Consider the following 11,461-nt stretch of genomic DNA (forward strand, 5'->3'; position numbering starts at 1 on the left):
GCCTCTTCCCCTCCTGCTCCTCACACCCAGCTCCTTCACTGTAGCCAGCTTGTAGACCCTTTCCCTCTGAGCCTCATGTTCACAGGTGTCCAGCACAGCTCTGCTCCCCTTTGTGCCATGACCCCACAGTCCTCTCCCCCGGGCTTCCATCACATCCTGCTCTAAGTCTTGTATTTGCCCAGGTCAGAATGTACTTCATCCCTCCTGAAAATATGAGAACACCTTACAGCATTTTAGAACAGACATAAAGGACATTTAAAAGGACAATTAAAATGTCCTTTTAAAAAACAGAACAAAACAACAACAACAAAATCCAGCTGACTGCCTAATACTGCTTGAAAGGGAAAAAGAAGTAAGGTAAGTAGGTAGAAGTTTTCCTCAAAGAAACATGACTATTTAAAGAGGAAAACTGATTTCATGTAGGACCATTGTCTGGGAGGACTATCTATCTAATTGTTTGTTTGTTCATCCCCATGGTGTGCACGCACATCTGCTGGCAACACTTTGGCCCTGTCAGTACAGAAGCATCCCCAGTCAATGTTCCCCTCTTCATCATCGTGATGCTGCATTAAACTAACAAGCAGCTGCAGGATGTTTTCTCTGGCTGAGAGAGCAGAGTCACATGAATTAGTGTCAGGCGAGAAGAATAAGTAAAGAGGGGACAGTGGTTGCAACGAGACAGCCAGCTTTGTAAAATTACCCGAGAGATATTGCTAACACCTAGGCTAAATGGCCACATGCTTCTCTGGGGCAAGCCTTTGGAATTGGTATAGGAATCTGGTGTAGATCACCCGAGCTTTGGGTAGCTGGGCTGTGAGCAGAAATAGAGAACTGCAGGGTACTTCAGTGGCTGTTAACAGGCCTTTATGGGACCTGGGCTCTTTTAACTGCTGGCAGCATCGTTCTGTCTCACTCTCACATTTCCCAGTCTATGAGGCCAGATTCGATGAGAGCTACGTTGCACAGATATCCCAAGGGGGAACATCTTGATGTTAGTGTTCATGCAGCAGAGTAAATATCTGCCCCTGTTGTCAATGACATGAGCTCCTCCAGGGATGCATAGAGGGAGCAACAGTTTCATACATCGTGTGAAGGTTCTGATGGAAAAAATTCACAGCAAGCTGGCAAATTTTTGCAGATATTATTCAACAAAGAAAAGAACACCTATAAGAAGCTGTTGAGAGACAGAAATCTATGGGGAGACTCATCAGTGCTGTGGCAGATGTAACTGAGATTTAGGTGAGGTGAACTTACCCATACTGATGAGTCAGACTCACAGGTCTGTCTGAGGCCAGTGACTTGGAAGATATTGTTAGAAGGTGCTCAGTAAAAATGTTTGCCTGATGCAGGGCCGCAGTAGAGGGACTTTTACTAAACAGTAACACTGAAAATTTCCTCCTAGCTGATGATATTTGAAAAACAGGACCAGCATGCAGAGTGAAAATCAGCTTTGGTAGCCTCATTGCAAAGAACCAGTCCCCTGAGCAGCAATAATACCAAATCTGAGTTTTCTAGGAATTTGTTTCTTTGCTTAGGTTCACAGATAAATAAAAACTATTCTGCAGTGCATCCTTTCCCTTGGGAAATACACAGGAGAATTCTTGCTCTGTCCAGCTGTCCATTTTTATGAAAGTTATTAAAGAGCCAATACCTCTGAGACCTCTAGCCTTCAGTTACACATTGCTAAAAGGTAGACAAGGGATTCAAACACTGCTGAAAGGATAACACTGGTAGACAGACCACTGCCCAAATGGCCTTGTGACAGGCTCCCTTTCTGAGAAATGAGAAGCTGGAAAAGGAGCAAGAAAATGCCCCACAAGCAGAGGTGGGAAGGCTACAGTGGGGCTGCACAGAGCAGTAGTGGCCCCTGAGATAGGTTAAGCATAAGAGGAGTTGATGTTTAAAGATGAGGAAGGAATTCAGTAGGAAAACTCCGTTTGTTTTTTAACCTCAGCTGGTGTAACATCATGCAGGTGTATTTCTAAGCAGCAAATGGAGTATTTCCTGCAAGACAGAGAAGTAATTAGCAAAAAGGAAAGAATAAACCTCTTCTGATATGCTCTTCTGTTTTTAATCTAGGAGCAGAAAATTAATGTCTGAAGAATGACAAATACTTTGCCTTCCTATATAATGACACTGGGGGTGCTTCCACATTCTCCCTCATATTCCAGCCTGTCTGCATGAATGGGATGAATGTGCACCTGGAGATGAACCAAAGGAAAGCAAGTTATGTCCAACAACCTGCTGTTGCTGAAATAATAATGGTGGCACTAAATGTAAGTGCTACCACTTGCAAAACCCTTTTTCACTGGAGACTGTATATCCCCAGAGTGCTCTTACAGCTCCCAGAGCTCACCCTTTCCAGCTATAGGTCTCCTCTAGCTCTCAGGGTGAGGTGAATGGAGCAGGAAGCTGCTGTTTCCAGAGCACTTCCCTGCACTGCAGCCTGGCCAGGAACTGCCTAGGTGACAATGGATAAGCAGTTTAATGCCTGAATAAAGCAAAACATCGCTAATTAAAACAAAACAAAATAAAACAAAGAAAAATTTTGAAGAAAAACATAACATGAAAGCATTAAAAAGCTGGTGTTAATAGCTTGTGTGAGTTATACTATTTTCCACCGCTGAGAATCTTTTCAGATTGCCTCTAAAAAGCCCCTCTTCTCTCCTGTTCTGTTTATGTCTTCCCTAGACAGCTTTGGTCAAGTGCACTTCCACTATTCTACTCCTTTTTCCAAAGGGCTTAACTTGCAAATTAACTCTTACGAGTTCATAAGCTGAGGAGAAACATTTGCAATTTCTTTGTGGACAGATCTCTAAACCCGATGATTTTACCCATTGATCTCCAACCTGGGAGCTGTCACATTTCTTCTTTGTTTCTCTCTCCAGTCCCAACAGAAGCTTAATCATTAACCCCCTGCGCTGGTCCTGTTACCACCTAAACCCATCGCATTGCCATATTCATGAGGTTATTGCAGATCAGATCTGTTTCCATTGCACTGTGGCTCTACTGCATTACTCACCATGACAAGCCACCACTGTAACAGCAGAGGCATTAATGTATACAGCAGAAGATTCAGAAATATAAACTGCAATTGATTTCTTTCTCTCTGTATTGCAAAACACAGAGGAGATGTCTCTGACCAGCAGAAGTGGTGCTGGCACCACCGCTCTTCCAGCTAAACTCGGGGGATGTGTTAGCTGCTCTGGGCTCACCCTGCTGGTCTGCAACTACTGCTTTTGAGCAGGGTGATAATTTAAACTGACTGGATCACTAGCTTCTGGTAAAGCGAAATCCTACTTTTCTATCTTACTGTTGACAGCAATTACACTGAGACTCTTGAAGTGATTGCAGTATTCACTCTCTGAATATGCACCCAATGTGTGACACCAGCTGACCTTACTCATAAAACTGCCTTTATTGGTATGCAGTTAACCAACACACAAGCACTCTACTTGTGCAATTAGCCTAGGCACATGTAGCAGGAAAGGCTTCTGCAAACCCTCCACTAACAGAAAAAGACACCAAATGCCGGGATTTCTTGGCCGACAATGAATTAATTTGGATCATCTCCCAGGACATGGAGAAGTTGACTTCTCCCCCAAAACAGGTTTGCTACCTTTATTTCAGTACATGCCAATGCTCCTAGTACACAAATGCTGGATATTGTGTTTCAGCATGAAGCTCCCACCAAGATGCAATAATGCTGCTTCTAATCCTTCAGATACTGGCTGAGCATGAGGAATAGGCATTGTGACTCTCAATGGAAAACTTTGGGGACATAATCTACAGAGTAGCTGGAGTTTTATTATTCTTTCTTTTTCCTCCTTTTTATTTTTTTTTATTTTTTTTACTAGATTTTATGGCGGCTCATCAATAAAAGCCTTTTCCAAGAAGCCCAAATCCCCAGAAGTCACAAAGATGGCTTCAGGCTGTGCATACCTACTCTCCCTGCTCTTTAAGCTGTCTAGACAGAAGATAGCCTGATCTGGGGACCATGTAGCTTTGCTAGGGTAATACAGTGGCTGAGCAAATAAGTGCTGGGGAGATCAGGATGGATTAACCTGAGCACAGGGCAGTGTTTTGAGACTTAAGCCAGCATTCAGGAGGAAAGAGGTAGCTCAAAAAAAAAAAAAAAAAAAAAGCCAGAGTAACAGCCAGTACTGTATCAAGCAAGGACTGATTGCTTGTACAAAATTGTACAAAATTGCTGCTGCACTCAAGACATTGCTCACTATTTACAAGTCTTGATAATTTTAGAAATTGAGAACATGTATCGTAATGCTAAAAACCAAGCCAAAATCTTACCCTGAATTCTTACACACAGGGGCAAGAACAATGGATTTGTCACTCACAGGGTGGTGAAGCACTGGCACAGGTTGCCCAGAGAGGTTGTAGATGCCCCTTCCCTGGAGGTGCTCAAGGCCAGGCTGGATGGAGCCTTGGCCAACCTGATCTAGTGGGTGATGTCCCTGCCCATGGCAGGGGAGTTGGAACTGGATGATCTTTAAAGTCCCTTCTAACCCGAGCTGTTCTGTGATTCTGTGAGTACTTTGATAGAATTGCTCTGTTGTGCCTGCCCACAAACACAGACTAACTGCAACATAAAACGGGACTGCAATTTTCATGGCTAGAACAGTGGTGGGAGCACATGGTGGTGTTGGCCACTGCTAAAGCACTTCTAGTCTCTCCTAAAAGCTTATGTTTTTATGCATGTGTGAAGATACATGCCTGTACACACCAAGCACAACCATTAAGCCAAGAAGGAATGAAGCTGCTACCCAGCTATTTCTTGGCAGAGCTCTGCACATCATGTCAGCCAAGAAAAACTTCACATTTACAGGAAAACCCACTGCTGTTCTCACCCCGTTACAGAGTAAATAGCAGTGTTGCACAATGAATGTTGACACAGCAACTTGCAAAGGAATTTCACAGACAAAACAACCCTGTATTCAGAGATGATAACAAAATAAGCTGGGATTTCACATGTATTTATGCAGAAATTTTGGCCTAACAAAATAAACCAAGTGTATGAGATAATTATCATAAATCGTCTTACATGTATACCACCCCACATCATCCTTTGCAGATTTAAGTTAAGAGAGGCTGAAGGAACACATAAAACATTGCTTGAGGTTTCAACCAATACTTGAAAGAGATCACAGTTTCTCAAAATTTCCCAACCTCATTGAGAGATCCCAGATGACTGAAACATTACTGTTAGGTTTTATTTATATTTCAAAACCTGGAATATTTCTCTGGCCCTGAACACTGACCCCTTGGACTGTTGTCTATCCCTGGTGCACGATAGAGAGTTTCAAAACAGATACAGGCGTGCAAATAAAGTAAATCAAGTCTAGGAATTCCTGGGAAAGAGCAAATAACCAGTGTTTATACCAGTAAATAAAACAGGTCAGGTTTCATTTTATAGCCCTAGAGGCAAAGGGGTATGGGTCAGTTCACATCCAGTCAGCTAACCTTCTGCCACAAAAACAGTTGTCCTGCTGGAACAAGCCCTTGGTCCATCTGAGTTATTGCACTGAGCCCAAGTGCAGTTTGAGGGAGAGATAGCTAGCACAGGCCAAAACCACATTAATAATTCAACAAGAAGGATAATCATGTGCCCTTTCCTGAATCCCATGACCTGGTGGTCTTTAGTTTAGCAGCAGAGACACAACTAGGCTGTTTGACAGAGGGCAGAAGCAGGCTCAGTCAGCTGCAGCATATTACAGTGACCCTACACTGCTGCTTCTAAGGCCCAGGATTAAAAATCCTCCACCTGCAAAACATCCTGAGCAATGAAAGTTAACAAACATTACATGAGTAATAAAATCTTAACTGCTTTATAAAGCAACAGTTCTGAAATAGTTCCAGAAAAATAGCTTGTTGCTAAGGTCCAACTCTGGAGTGCCATTTGCTAGGTCATTTTTGTTTCTTGGATGGCCACAGTTGATGACAACTTTGGTAAATACAAAGATGGGCCATCAAATTTAGCTTTGAAAATATCAGAACTAAATCAAGACATTTGAAAGTTATATCTAACATACTTCCCAGTTGTAGCAGGTGTCATACCTGCAGGGTTGTTTCCTTCCAAACCTCAATGAAGATTTTATCTTTTTGTCATAGCCCAATTCATGTTGTTATAAATGGCTCAGGATTCAAATTAGGATTAAATAAAAAAATAGGATTTATTAAAAGAATATAAAGGAATAGAGGTAAGCAAACAGCGCTGGGTGCACCGGGAGTCTCCGCTCCACCAGGACGCACACCAGTTACATCAAGCAGCTGATTTTTATGCACCTAGACTAATACATATTCATTACTACTTCTAAAAAAGTAGATTATTATAATTAGCTTCCGGGGTCCAGTTCCTCCTACTGGAGCATGCGCATCAGTCTCCTCTGGGGGTCTCTAGGGGTCTTTCATGCTGAAGGCTCGTAGTCTTCCTCTCACCCTTTGTACTTACTCGGCACTATTCCAAGTTTATGGAACACTCTCTGTACACTCTCCACAGGTCTTGTCTCCCAACCGTCCTTCAGCTTCTTTTTTCTTCCTCTTAATCTCTTGGCCCCCCTGGCCAGATACCAAAGATCCACATAGTATCCCATAACAGTCACTAGTTGTTATCAGTTGTTCTGAAACTCCCAGACATCAAACACAAACAGCTTTCTTATTTGACGCTTCACGAGTAATTAAAACATTCTTCCCCAGCCATTCACAGACACATCTATAGCAGTGTTAAGTTAATCTCGAAGAAGACAGGAAAAAAAGCCGTAACTGTTAGAAATAGAAGTCCGGAATAACAAAAGCAAACAGGTTCATAAATTTAAGGAGTGTTTTCTGAAGACTTGATAAATTGACTGGAATGAGGGGGAGACTGGGACACACTGCATCTGTGGTTCAAGAATTAAACTGCCAGTGCAGGGCCCAGGCAGACAGGATTCAAACAGAATTGTTCTTTATGGACACGAATTTATGGACACGAATTTATGGACACGAATTGGAATTGTTAAAACATTCCTCACAATGTCAATGTCTCAATTACAGGGATCATCACACGGAAAGCAGAGTTACCAGTGATCTAGGTGTTTTCAGCTAAATGCTGGCAAAGTGGCTTCATTCTCTTACATTATGGGACTTTGATGCAAGTAATGCAAATATCTCCACAGCTGTAACAGTGAAAAGAGAAAAACCTAAAATGAAGAGAAAAAATCCTCACTCCACAAACAATCATAAAAGGTGAGTTCTTGTCTCCCTCCTGAAATCTAAAGCATGCTTATCAAAATCAGCAGCCCATCTACTGTGTGTCATGGTTCTTGTCCCTGTTCCTATTTCAGTCCTTGGATGTATTTTTTAGCAAAGTTTTTTTTTTTTCTTTCTGGTGCATGGCCCTGGTGAACCAACTTCATCATTCTGTATAATTTTCTGTAATGAAATTAGCACAACCCAGCACACATTCACGTCTGAAATCATGTCACCCCCCTGCAAAAATGGTTCACTTTTAATGAAATTTTTATTTTGCACCATCACCAGAAGGGATTCTGATTATTTTATTTTGTTTAATTTTATTATTTATTTAATTTTAATTATTTTATTTTATATTATTATTTTTATTTTATTTATTTATCTCATGCAGTAATAATCTAAGTGAATGGAAACACTTTAATTTCCCCTTGTGTTCCTACCACCAGTCTTCAGCTGTAGTCATGCAGATACATTGAGATCCAACCTCCTTTTCCAAATTTACACATATCTCTTGAGCATACGTGCAAAACATAAGGAAGAGGGAGGTAACAAACATAGTATCTGCTGCTCTCATGGGTGGGGATCATCGATAGGATCCAGTGAGGCCAGTCTTGCAATCCCCACAGTGTCTGGTGGCACATTCAGGGACTAATTTCTGGAGAGACCGTGACAATGGCACCTATGTACTTACCTGTACTTATAACCCGATTATATTGCAACATCAATGTTAAACATGGAAATTGGGGGGAAATATCAAATGGTTTTAACCAGCTTATATTTACATAAACAAAAAACATAGCTTGTTCCACTATACATTTAATTTCTCTCCAGCTGAACTGATTTCCAGGAACAGATCTTATAATTTCTGCTGTTATTTGCAGCTCTGTCACTATAGACCAATGACCTGAAGCTACAGCTTGGCTGCTTTGCAGTGCTGTTTCAAAAAGCCTTTCTGAGATACTAGTAAACAGTGGGTGGGCTGAGGAAACAACAGATAATCGGTTTTATTTTTTCCCTCAGTGTTTTTTTTAAGAAAGGGACATGTTGACCAGGGGCTGAGGTCTCCAAGAAGGCATTTGACAGACCCACTTGTTTGTTAAAGGTCTGAAATTCCTGGTTGATTCCCCATTACCAGCAATCACGTGTGTGTGATAGCTTTTGTTTTCGATTTGTGAAGATTAACATATCACAACAGAAAACAAATTTCTCATATCAGCTGCACTATTTACACCATGCTTACAAAAGGATCTACTAAAAGGGTAAGAATTTTATTTTTTTTGGCAAGCTCTTGGCAGCACAGAGCAGTAAAGGGAGAAAGTTCCCAGAAACTAGGTTTTGATCCCCCACACAGAAAACAACACCAGAATTTTGCACTTGCTGACATGTTTATGACTTTGAGCTAAATGTGTCCTTATACACCTTGGTGCCAGGGTGCAGAGTGGGCCAGGGGTTCCCTGGGGCCTGCTGAGGCTCTGTGGCATCGCCAGGCAGGGCCTCCCACCGCCCAGGCCCTGGGCAACTCCATGGGGACAGGGATGGCCAAGAACAAGTTGTCAGCCCAAGGGTGAGGGTCCCAGTCAGCAAGGGATGCGGCCAGGCAGAGCAGGCACTGATGGTAGCCTCGTGAAGGCCAAAATGGGCTCCTGGGACAAGGGCAGGGTGGGGGAGGCCTGTACGGGGCTGGCCTGGGATGTAAGTGTTGTTGGTTCTCTCAGGCCCTGACACCTGAGATGTCCTTTATGCCCTCTTTGAGGATTTAATTTGTCACCTGAATATTATTGTAGATGAAAGCCTGGTAGTTATGGAAGCAACAATTTCTAAAATCAAAATGGGAATGTTACGCTAACTCTCTACAATATTTTCTTGGTTTCCTATGAGCTCATTTGTGTCCCATTAAAGACTTCTTCACCCTCAACTTAGTAGCTGGGCTCTAGGAAGAGAAAAGTAAAGGCAGTCAAGCTTTATGTAAAAAGTAATGTTCTTTTTGGATCGAACCCAAAGCATTTTCAATTATTCCTCAAAAGTGTCAATATGGATGGTTCAGATCTACAAAATCAAACAGTGCAGTGCTAAAAATTAAATATTAGGATTTTATTTATATATATATATTAAATACACACACATACAGAATTTTAAAAATAGAAGAGGTAGGTTTAATTTAACCTGCTTTTACACAAGTATAACAGCAACAACAACAAAAAAATTGTATCTGGCCCAGTCAATTCCCACTTCTTTACAGTCAACTCAGGAAGACAGGCACCTTGAGGGCATGACTTACCAGGCCTGTTTTTAGGAGTCTGCTTAAGACAACAGAAATCATGCCTTCTAAGGGTTGGTTTCTCAATCTCCCTGATTAAAAGGATGGCCAAAGATGACTACCATAGAATCTGACATACACCTTTAGAGGCACCTCACTCCCAGAAATCAAGGTAGATCAGCTTACCCAAACCCCTTAACAACAGAAGTCTTCAGACCTACCCACACACAAACCCTCAGAGCCATTAGAGCTGTCTGAAAGACCCTTTACATTCAAACTCACCCCTCTGAGCAGAGAGTTTGTTAAATACAGTTAAGTTTTAAGTGACAATGTTATTAGTAGCATCTTTATCCCATAAAATGTCATCAGAGCTGAATCAGTTCTGTCACAGATGCACCCAAAGCGGCTGTTTTCTGACACAGCTACCTAAAGCCTACTACTTAGGGCTCTCTGAGCAGAAAATGTGATGGACCTTTTCTCCCAAATATGTTGAACTGGAGTTATCATGAACACCACACCTTATGCTGCCGTAGGAGGTGCATCCCTGAGTGTCAGCTGAGGAGCATGTTGGATGGCAGTGAGGTCTGCAGGAACCCAGCAGGAAAAAGCACCTGATGTCACCTCCTGTTTATCACTCAGTGATGCACTAGGAAATGGCACTAGGAAAAGCATTGTTACTCAATCTACTGTGCTGGCTTCATGCACTTAACTTTCCATGCACATGTATCTTGCATATGTGTTTAATAGTCACCATTTGTTTTATACCAAATTCTTAAGAGATACTTACCTCTCATATAACAGCTGAAATAAAGACAGCAAGACACAAACATTTAGTACTTTATTTATTTATTTATTTTTCTCTTGTAGCTGTAATAGGAAACAGGAACTGCAATAACTATGTAAAGGTCCACTCTTAAAAGTTATCCAGGTATTTTCCAACTGAAACCTGCACCTACCCCACCTTCAACTCCATGGAAGCAAACTCTGGATTATCCCTTTCTGAAGATGCATAAGGACAAACTTGAACAAACTCTCTCTCTCTATATATATATATAAAGAAATATATATATATATATGTATATATATATTCAGTTCTATTCTATATTTGGTCAAATTTTGCATTCTACATTACAATTGCAATGACTATTTATACAAAAGCCCAGAACAGCAGCTGCTAATTGTCCAGCCATTGAATCATGCCTCAGCTGTTGAGCTGTGGTAAGTGTATTCTATGTACACTCCACATACTGTTGTGCTAGAGAAAAATTAGATATGCTGGGACATTGTATGGAACTTCTTGCGTCAGTGAAAAGGCTCATTATATTCATTTTGGATAATGCCTCCCTCTCTGACATTAAGAACAAACAGACAAGATTTTTCTGTGCAGTGGAGAAGCTGTGTTACTGAAACAGCTGTCCTTTGAGAATTGGTAAGGTCCATGTGACCCTGGTTACCCTGACAGATTCAGTTCAGGTGTTGCTTCATCTTCCCCAATTATAATTTATGACCCAAGGCAACGATCCATCAAACCAGATAATGTTACTTGGAGCTTAAAATGGCAGAAGAGGGTAGGCATTTCCTACCACCAGTGAACAGGAAAGCTCTATCATTACTGAACACATTATCACAGCAGCAGAAGAAGGCTTTTTCCAATAAAAAAGATGGATGTTACAGGAAACATTCAAAAGCTGCAGTCTCTGATGTGAAGGTTGGGGACCCCTGTCACAGAACGTAGCAATGAGTCTCAAGTCATTGCAAGTGCCATCCTGACCCCACTGAAACCAACAGCAAAACTCCCACTAATTTCAGCAAGCTGAAAATTTACTTTGGATTCAGGTTATGGCTGAATCACCACCTTATTAGTGATCAGCAGATGATGTCTCCACTCTGTGCAATAATGCTCAGCTGTAAAACAGAAACTGTGGGAGTTATCCCCATCAGCAAGAGATAACAATGCAA

The sequence above is a fragment of the Anas acuta genome, chromosome Z, assembly GCF_963932015.1.
Source record: "Anas acuta chromosome Z, bAnaAcu1.1, whole genome shotgun sequence".
Taxonomy (NCBI): domain Eukaryota; kingdom Metazoa; phylum Chordata; class Aves; order Anseriformes; family Anatidae; genus Anas; species Anas acuta.